We start from the raw sequence: 8919 nt of genomic DNA, 5'->3' as shown, positions 1-8919 counted from the left end.
ATGTAATTGATTTAATGGCACAATAATTTATTTGTCAAACTTCTTTTTGACCCTATAATTTATTTTAATACGCCAGTTATATATTTATACATTTATTTCCAATAATGATAGGTTTGGTCCTCCATATATAGCATCCGTCCTGTTTGTGCAGTGTGTCCTATAGCATCATCCCCTCTGTTTATATGAGATGTTGCAGTGCATCCTTTTTCAGCTTTCCAATGTTTTTGTGTTGTTGCAGAAAAACCTGTTTCCTCTGACCATGTTGCAGTGCATCCTGCAGCATCCTTCCTCTGTTTATATGCTGACTTCAGGCTCCCTGCATCTCACAGAGCGCCTGCAGATGGGCCATTAAGTGGTTTCGTACAATTAACTTCAGAGGCATGGAAGTAGAACCTAGTAAGTCTGATAATTGTTGCTGCGATGTCTATTTACTATAAATTTCTCCAAACAAATAAATCTGCAACCTCTAAAATGTTTTTCTGTAGTGTTTCTGTAAAAGACATTTGCAACAGCAGACTATAAAATTAACATCTCTCTGTAGTGAGGGAGTGATGCCATTATCTGTTTACCATTTGGATAATTTCTCACTAAATTACAATGTTATATTGTGTTTAGCTTGATGAAGGAAAAACAAGAAGAGACTGAGTTTTAGTTAGGGAAAAAGCATGAATGCACAGATACTAATTCCAATCATGTTGGGATGTTGTGTAAAACTTAAATAAAAACAATAAAATGATTAACAAATCATTTCAACCTTTTTTTCTATTGGAAACACGACAAAGACAAGATATTTATTTTTCAAAGGGATGAATTTGATTTCTTTTGTGCAAATATTCACTCATTTTGAATTGGATGCCTGCAATATGTTCCATAAAAGACTGGGAACGTTGAGGAATGCTAAAAAAAACCCTGTTTGGAGCATTCTACAGTGAACAGCTGGAAACAGGTGATTATAAAGGGAGCATTTCTGAAAGGTTCAGTCATTAATAAACAAGTGTTTATATTTATGTTTTATATATCTTCATTGGAATTGAGGTTGTATGTTCCGTAAATGTTGAAATTATTTTTTAATCCCATAAATCCATATTGTCACAACAGCATGTATTAACATATCAAATGTTTTACCAAAAAATTGTACCGCTTTTAAAAAAAACAAGTCTTTCTACTTTTCTACTGAGGAACATTATTCTGAAATTGTTCCACAATTTAAAGACCTGTGAACATCTTTACTTCTGAGAGATTCAGCCTGTAAAAAAAAATTATTTGTAGTTGTTTATTTGTAGCGCTTGGATTATGTCCACTTTTCTGTGTTTTTGAGATGTGTTGCTGCCATTAAATTCAAATTATCTCATTTTTTAGGGCTGTTCATTGAACTTTAGCAGGTATTTTATTTTTTCTGTTCACGAGAAAACCAGTAAAAATGTCTAAGTCAGTGTTTCCCAAACTTTTTATCTTCTGACCCACAAAATATCCATGGCTTAAACTTGTGACCCCAAATATTACTGGTCTGAGTACACGAACTTCATTAATAACCCTAAAAACACAGGCTTTKTGACAATCTAAACAGTTTGTACACAAATATAAATACTTATTTATAGTTATTTTGTGTTTTTTGTAATATTTATAGAGAAAATATTACATCAGCAATTATTTTATTACCCTTTAAATTGATTTCTGGAAATTATCCAAGGTGCTTCATGACCCTTAATTGGGTCCCCCCAAGCCCAACTTTGGGAACCAAAGTGCAGTGGTTCCCAAACTTTTCAGCTTTTGACCCACAAAATAACAGTAGCAGAGACCTGAGCCCCCAACTGTTTTTGGATGATAAACATTTGTATCAGGTCAACTAAACATGGGCATAGTAACAATATTTTTTTTACTACATTTATCCATTTTAAATACACTAACCTCACTCATTTGTAACAACTAAGGCAAAAAATGTACTTAATTCAGAAAATCTTTTCAGGACCCCACCTTGATGTTTCGGGACCCTACTTTGGGTCCCGACCCCAACTTTGGGAAACACTGGTCTAAGTTGATATTTTTGCATTTATCTCTGTTTAACGTTAGGAAAGTGAATGACTATTTGATGTGAGCAAAGACATGCGATTCTATAAATATAGCACGCACCAGCCATGAAACATTTAAACACGTGGTGAAAATAGCATCACTCAAAGTCCAGCTGGGGGAAAGGAAAACATTTAAAGCTGATGTTTAATCCAATTCTTCTTCCGGCAGCAGTTTGCTTTGCCAACTTTCCAGCTGAAATGTGACACTTTCTTCTGACTTGCTCGACGTGTTAACCTGTGAGTTAGCAGTGAGTGATGATGGCTGAAGCAGAGCCATCTGCGTGTTCAGATGTGGTACATGACATTTTGTCCTCTGCACTGACTCACTTGGAGACAAGAAGACTTGCAGCCAGAGGAAGGAAGTCTCTGAGCTCTGCAGCAGCTGTAATTTGACCGACTGATTGCTGAGGAGTGCTAACTGTTACAGTGTTTCACATTAGGTCCATTAGCGCTCACTGAGCATATTAATACATGGAAATAAAAAAATCACATCTCTAATCAAAGAAATTAAACTCAAAAATTGGTAACATCCTTCAGAAATATTGTCACTTTATGTTGTTTGTCAGTTTATGTTTTGTTGTTAAAACTTTTCAACATTGCAAACAACCTTTTATTAAAGCACTTCATTACAAAATTTTAACAGAAAACTATTTATTTTTTATATGTATGGAGTCTAATTTGAACATAAAATAACCACCTATAAAGAGTCGGGAAGAGTAAATAAAAAGAAAGTAGGGATAGGGAAGTAGGATTATAATATAACTAGCATATTTTCTTCACATGTATTTATTTTTAGCATTGGCACTTGTTGAACTTTATTTTCAATGGGAGACTGATGTGTTTGTTTAGTTATTTCAGGGCAAAATAGTGGTTAGTTGGGTTCAGTTGGGTCGTTCAGTAGTTGGTTGGGTCATTCAGTAGTCGGTTGGGTTGTTCAGTGGTTGGTTGGGTCACTTGGGTCGGTTGGGTCGTTCAGTGGTCGACCCAACCGACCCAAGTGACCCAACCAACCACTGAACGACCCAACCGACCACTGAACGACCCAACTAACCACTGAACGACCCAAACTACCACTGAACAACCCAACCAAACACTGAACGACCCATCTAACCACTGAATGACCCAACCAACCATTGAAAGACCCAACCGACTACTGAACGACCTAACCAACCACTGAACGACCCAACCAACCATTGAACGACCCAACCAACCATTGAACGACCCAACCAAACATTGAACGACCCAATACACCACTGAACGACCCAACCAACCACTGAACGACCCAACCTACCACTGAACGACCCAACCTACCACTGAACGACCCAACCGACCACTGAACGACCCAACCGACCACTGAACGACCCAACCGACCACTGAACGACCCAACTAACCACTGAACGACCCAACCTACCACTGAACGATCCAACTAACCACTGAACGACCCAACTAACCACTAAACGACCCAACCAACCATTGAAAGACCCAACCGACTACTGAACGATCCAACTAACCACAGAATGACCCAACGACTACTGAACGACCCAACCAACCACTGAACGACCCATCCGACTACTGAACGACCCAACCAACCACTGAACGACCCAACCAACTACTGAATGACCCAACCAACTACTGAATGACCCAACCAACCACTGAACGACCCAACCAACTAAATGACCCAACCAACCATTGAACGACCCAACCAACCACTGAACGACCCAACCAACCAGTGAACGACCCAACCAACCACTGAACGACCCAACCAACCATTGAACGACCCAACCAACCAGTGAACGACCCAACCAACCACTGAACGACCCAACCGACTACTGAACAACCCAACCAACTACTGAACGACCCAACCAACCACTGAACGACCCAACCGACTACTGAACAACCCAACCAACTACTGAACGACCCAACCAACCACTGAACGACCCAACCGAATACTGAACAACCCAACCAACTACTGAACGACCCACCCAAATACTGAACAACCCAACCAACTACTGAATGACCCAATCAACTAAATGACCCAACCAACCACTGAACGACCCAACCAACTACCCAACTAACTATCTAATTATTCATCATGCAACCAACTAACCAACTACCTTCCCATCCAACTACCCAACCAACCAACTAACTAAATAACATTTTCTGTTAAATGCAAAAATGTCAATCCCAGAATAAAAATTCAGGAACAAATGCAGAAGAAAAAACAAAAATAATAACAAAAAATACACAATTTACTGAAACATGTTGAGTAGAATAAAAACAACAAAATGAAAATTGACCAGACTCATTTTGAAAATCAACATTTCTTTGTGAAACTGATTATCTGAGTTAACTGGAATAATGAGTCACAGCAGGAGATTTTCTGTGACATCCTGGTGACTCGAGTCACGTTTCTGTAACTGAAGTGTGTGCGAAGTGTTCAGCACCATCCTCACCTTTGACACCCCGCCCATCGAAGAGTCCGGGTGGTTCTGGTCCCTCGTTAGTGTCTCTGCAGGCCAGCTTGCAGAGTCCTCCACTCCTTCACCCTGACCACCTCAGACCTACAGAACATCACAGCAGAGGTGTTTGTTGTCTGAGTTCAAACACTTCACATCCACTCCATCACCTGCTGCTCAGTGTCAGAAACACTTCAGAGTCGGTCCATCGCCGTCAGGACCACTGACCTCTTCTGGAAATCACTCCTCTAAAGTCTTTCAGCCATCTGGCTCTGACACTTGTTCTGCTAATTAAGTACTTTACAGGCAAACTAAATGAAGGATTCTTTGAGTATTTGGTAAAATCAACACGTTTAACCCCCCAAATCATCTTTCTGCCTCACAGTGGCTTTAAAGTCATGTTTGATATAATGCAGATATAAATCCAGAGTTTAAAAGCTTTTTCAGCCAGACTTTCCTAAATTCATCACCAGGAAGAAGCAAAGTAAGGCTGAATAAACAAAATCATTTAGAGGTTTTAGCCACTGGTGTTTCTCTGATCTGGATCTTTAATTTCAGGTTTTCCTTCCAGAACATGAACTTTAAGTTTTTTTTATTTTTAACTAAACAAGTTAAAACCGTAATTTAAAATCATCACATGACCGATGCATGAGTCAGCTCTTCTGAAAACAGGTCACACTTACAGTACTTTTGTCTTTTTCACCGGTAAGCATTTTAACTAAGTTGGAGCTCATTTTTCTCCTGTGGCACTCATTTGCTTTGTGAAACACTGGGAGAACTATAGAGACAAACGAGCGGCGTCTGCTGCATCCAGAAATAAACACAGCTGCAGCTGCAAACATGACAAATAACAGTTTACTCTGGTGCCTCCAGGAATATTGTCAACCGCCGCTTGTTTATCCTAAACAATGAATGCGCGTCTTCAATTAGGATGAGCGGAGTGATTAAAAAATTTTTTAAAAAGTGTTTAAAGTTGATCCATTGTGGACAAGAACAGTCAACAGAAACCTCTGTAGATGTTTAAGAAACATTTATCTGGAACTACTGTCATCAAATAATTAATCTGCTGGTTTGGAAACAGCAACAAATGTTTAATTATGTTCCATAGTTCAAAGATTTAAAATCTTACAAACAAACCAAGCATTTCTTGAAGAAATGTAATCACCGGCCGCCTTATTATAATTCATCCAATTGGTAATGAGATATTGTACTAACAGAAACAACTGAATAATCTGCAGAAAGTGTGCATCTGCTGAGTTAGTTATTAGCTGTGGCAGCCATCTTGACTGAGGTTGACTCTAAAGTTTAATTAGTTGTAGATACTGTACCTCCTGTTGTTAATTTATTTCAGAAGGGACTGAACACATTACATACAGGGGCAGAGCCAGAGGGGTGGCCAGGGTGACAAGTGCCACATCTGGCACCTGATTGGCCACCCCGTGTACCACCCCCAAATGATTGACAAGTGGGGGTGGGGATCGCATTTGGCAATAAAAGATGGTAAGCAAATATCGGTTATACAGCTTTATTAGATGGGGATTGCTCTGGGCTACCACCTTACCAAATTTCACCTCAGTATTTCAAAACATGACTGAGGTCCAGCTGTTTGAAATTAGCTTTGGTGGCCATCTTGGATATTGTTTTTTTACATTTAGATTTTGTTAAAGATTACTTTTGGCTACAATATAAATTTTCAGCTGTGTGTTTAATGGCTGAATTATAGCTCATTGTAAAATTAGCATTAGCAGTTAGCTTAAATTGGGACTAGCAATCATTCAACTCAATTTCAGCTCAATAAGTCTTAAAATGGCTGAATTATAGCACTTTAAACTGGTGGTTTTCTTACATTTACAAATTCAGGGTAGTTTTTTTTTCTATGTGACCCCCATGATGACACCTTGGCCACCCCCGTGCAAAAAAGTCTAGCTCTGCCCCTGCATGTGCCAGATAAAGCCATGAAGGCTACCTTCAGGGTACCACAGTACATACACGTTAACAAGATTCTTAAAAAGTAGCTAAAACTACATAAAGTACTATGTTTAAAAAGAATAAAAAGCCATATATAACAACAAAAACAATTCATTTCAACACAAACATTAAAAATGCACAATAGATATAAGATGTTCAGTGGCTACACGTTTGATTATCCGGTACCATGATTTTAAAGGTATTAAATAACTATTTAAAAGACCCGTATGTTCTTACGCTGTCTGGTATTTTATTCCAGCTTGAGAAGCTTTGATTTAAAATGAGTTCTGACCCAATGTATGATGTCTAAGAGGTCATTTGTTTATTTGATGACAAAAAAATGTGTTCAGATAAAATGTCAAATGAATGAATGCAAATCAAATCCGGCAGCAGATTATAAATCATTCAAGTAAGACATCAAAAACCACACATGCTGGGATGTTCAGTTTGTCCCAAAGTGAAGTTGCTGTTTCAGAACAGGAAGTATGAAACACAGCAAGTGATGGGAAAAAGGAGCCAAATCAGCATCTATTTATCTCCCTGCTCCTGCTTGTAAAACGCATTAAAGTGGTGGCGTCGCACGGCTGAGCACGACCTCATCCTGCAGCCTGCGGACTGAAGATACCGCCTCATACACATTTTATGAAGCAGAAGAAGTGGGTGAACGCGCTGCATTCCAGGCAGAAAAAGAGAAAACACAACAAAGTTTCATGAGAGCGTCCCCACGCATGTTGCACCACTGATCCATCTCATCGCACAGCTTTTAGGATAAATGTTTCATCTTTTATTATTTATTCTCCTTTTTGTTGCTGAGGTGTTCAGCCACAATTTAGTTTCAACTGAATAGTAGCTCATCTGGAGTCATCTGAAGGGAATTAAAATATTTAAAACTCATTAATCTGCATGTTTTATTTAATTTGCTACGTTTTCATGGAGTATTAAACGACGTTTTGCTACATGTTGGCCTTTTGAGTTTGACAGCGATACTCTGTTTTCCCATCACTGAGAAGAAAAGATGGTCCTCACATGTTTGACATTTTACTTAAATGTAAAATGATGTAATCTGATTCTGCTCCGGATCACAGATGTTACAAACAGATTTACAAATGGCCTCTGTTCCTATAGAACAACGAGGACTGCAGGACACAAATCAGTGGTTTATGATGCTTTTACCTGAGTTAGGATCAGCTCCATTCGTCCTGGTGACGTCTGGGAAACCAGGATAAATCTACAGAAAATAAATGAGAAGTTTCACCTGCAGTGAACACACACATTTTAATTCAACTTGCAAAAAGTTCTTTACTTTTTAAGTCAATGCCGTTAAATGGGCTCTACCTCAGTAAGTTTTTTGGTCAAATTTACTGCAGCAGGAGATACAGAGCGCTGAGATTTATGAATCCTTTCATTGCTTTGAGCTTTAGATGCAGGAAGACTTATTTTAAAATGACGTTTAATCAGAAAAGACACTTTTTTTTGTTTCAGTAAGCATCACGTGTTGCATGATCCCTGAAAAAAGATGAATAATAATATCAGCAACACGTAAGTTTTAGAATTTTAAAGTGCTTTATTTGCATTAATAATATGCTTGGATTATTCCAGGGGTGCAACAATCCATGTATCTATATGGAACGGTTCAACACACATTATGTATGGAACAATACAGATTTTTAACATTTATTTTATCAGCTCGTCTTCTGGAGATGCTCTGTGTTGAAGGATCAGTGGATCTGTGCTCGACTCCACCAAGGCTGCAGAGTCGAGCACAGATCTGCTGAGAAACTTGCTGTTTCAGCAACATTTAATTTGAAAACTGGACTTTTAAAGGTTAAACAGATGTTCAGAATCAATTTAAATAAATTACAAGTTAAGAAGGGCGTGGACATTTCTCTTTTTTGTATCGAAAATATATTGAACTGTGAGACTAAAGTGTGGAACCGAACCGCGAATTTTCTGTATCGTTGCAGCACTAATTCCAGACCAAGTCAAAGATTGTTCAGACACTGATGTTGCATTTATTTGTTTTCTGTTATCTACAAAAAGCACCTAAAGAGTTGAATTAGTAGACAAGCTTTTAAAGGGGACATATGAAAAATTTACTTTAGCCTTTAAACGCATGTTGTTAGAAAATAGGTGAAAGAGGGGGCGTGTGGAGCTAGGAATTCAGATCAAAGCTTTGCAGTTCCACTTTATATTTCAATTGTGCTCCGTACAGTGACAATAAAAGTCTAATATAATCAAATCTAATCCATATAGACACCCAGCTGAATGAGTTAAATGTGAAAAAGGAGGATTTAAAAGCATCACATGACCAATATGTTTCTATTACCTGCTACTAAAAGGTAAAGTAGGACGATGAAGTTCCTCTGTGTGTGTGTGTGTGTGTGTGTGTGTGTGTGTGTGTGTGTGTGTGTGTGTGTGTGTGTGTG

The 8919-nt window shown here is 38.5% G+C and overlaps 1 long non-coding RNA gene across 1 annotated transcript in view; it reads right to left on the bottom strand.

Moving 5' to 3' along the window:
* Positions 1-8913, bottom strand: part of LOC106525686 (uncharacterized) — a 14920-nt gene extending 6007 nt beyond the window's left edge. Inside the window, exons 1-3 of the long non-coding RNA XR_001311151.1 lie at positions 8820-8913; positions 7667-7721; positions 4523-4630 (exon numbers count right to left, since the gene is read on the bottom strand). This is a non-coding gene — a long non-coding RNA (uncharacterized LOC106525686). The remainder of the gene's footprint in view (positions 1-4522; positions 4631-7666; positions 7722-8819) is intronic.
* Between the last annotated feature and the right edge of the window lie 6 nt (positions 8914-8919).

The sequence above is a fragment of the Austrofundulus limnaeus genome, unplaced genomic scaffold (assembly GCF_001266775.1).
Source record: "Austrofundulus limnaeus strain Quisiro unplaced genomic scaffold, Austrofundulus_limnaeus-1.0 Scaffold237, whole genome shotgun sequence".
Taxonomy (NCBI): domain Eukaryota; kingdom Metazoa; phylum Chordata; class Actinopteri; order Cyprinodontiformes; family Rivulidae; genus Austrofundulus; species Austrofundulus limnaeus.
The sequence above is the reverse complement of the archived record's forward strand: the minus strand, read 5'-3'. Positions and strand labels throughout refer to the sequence as shown.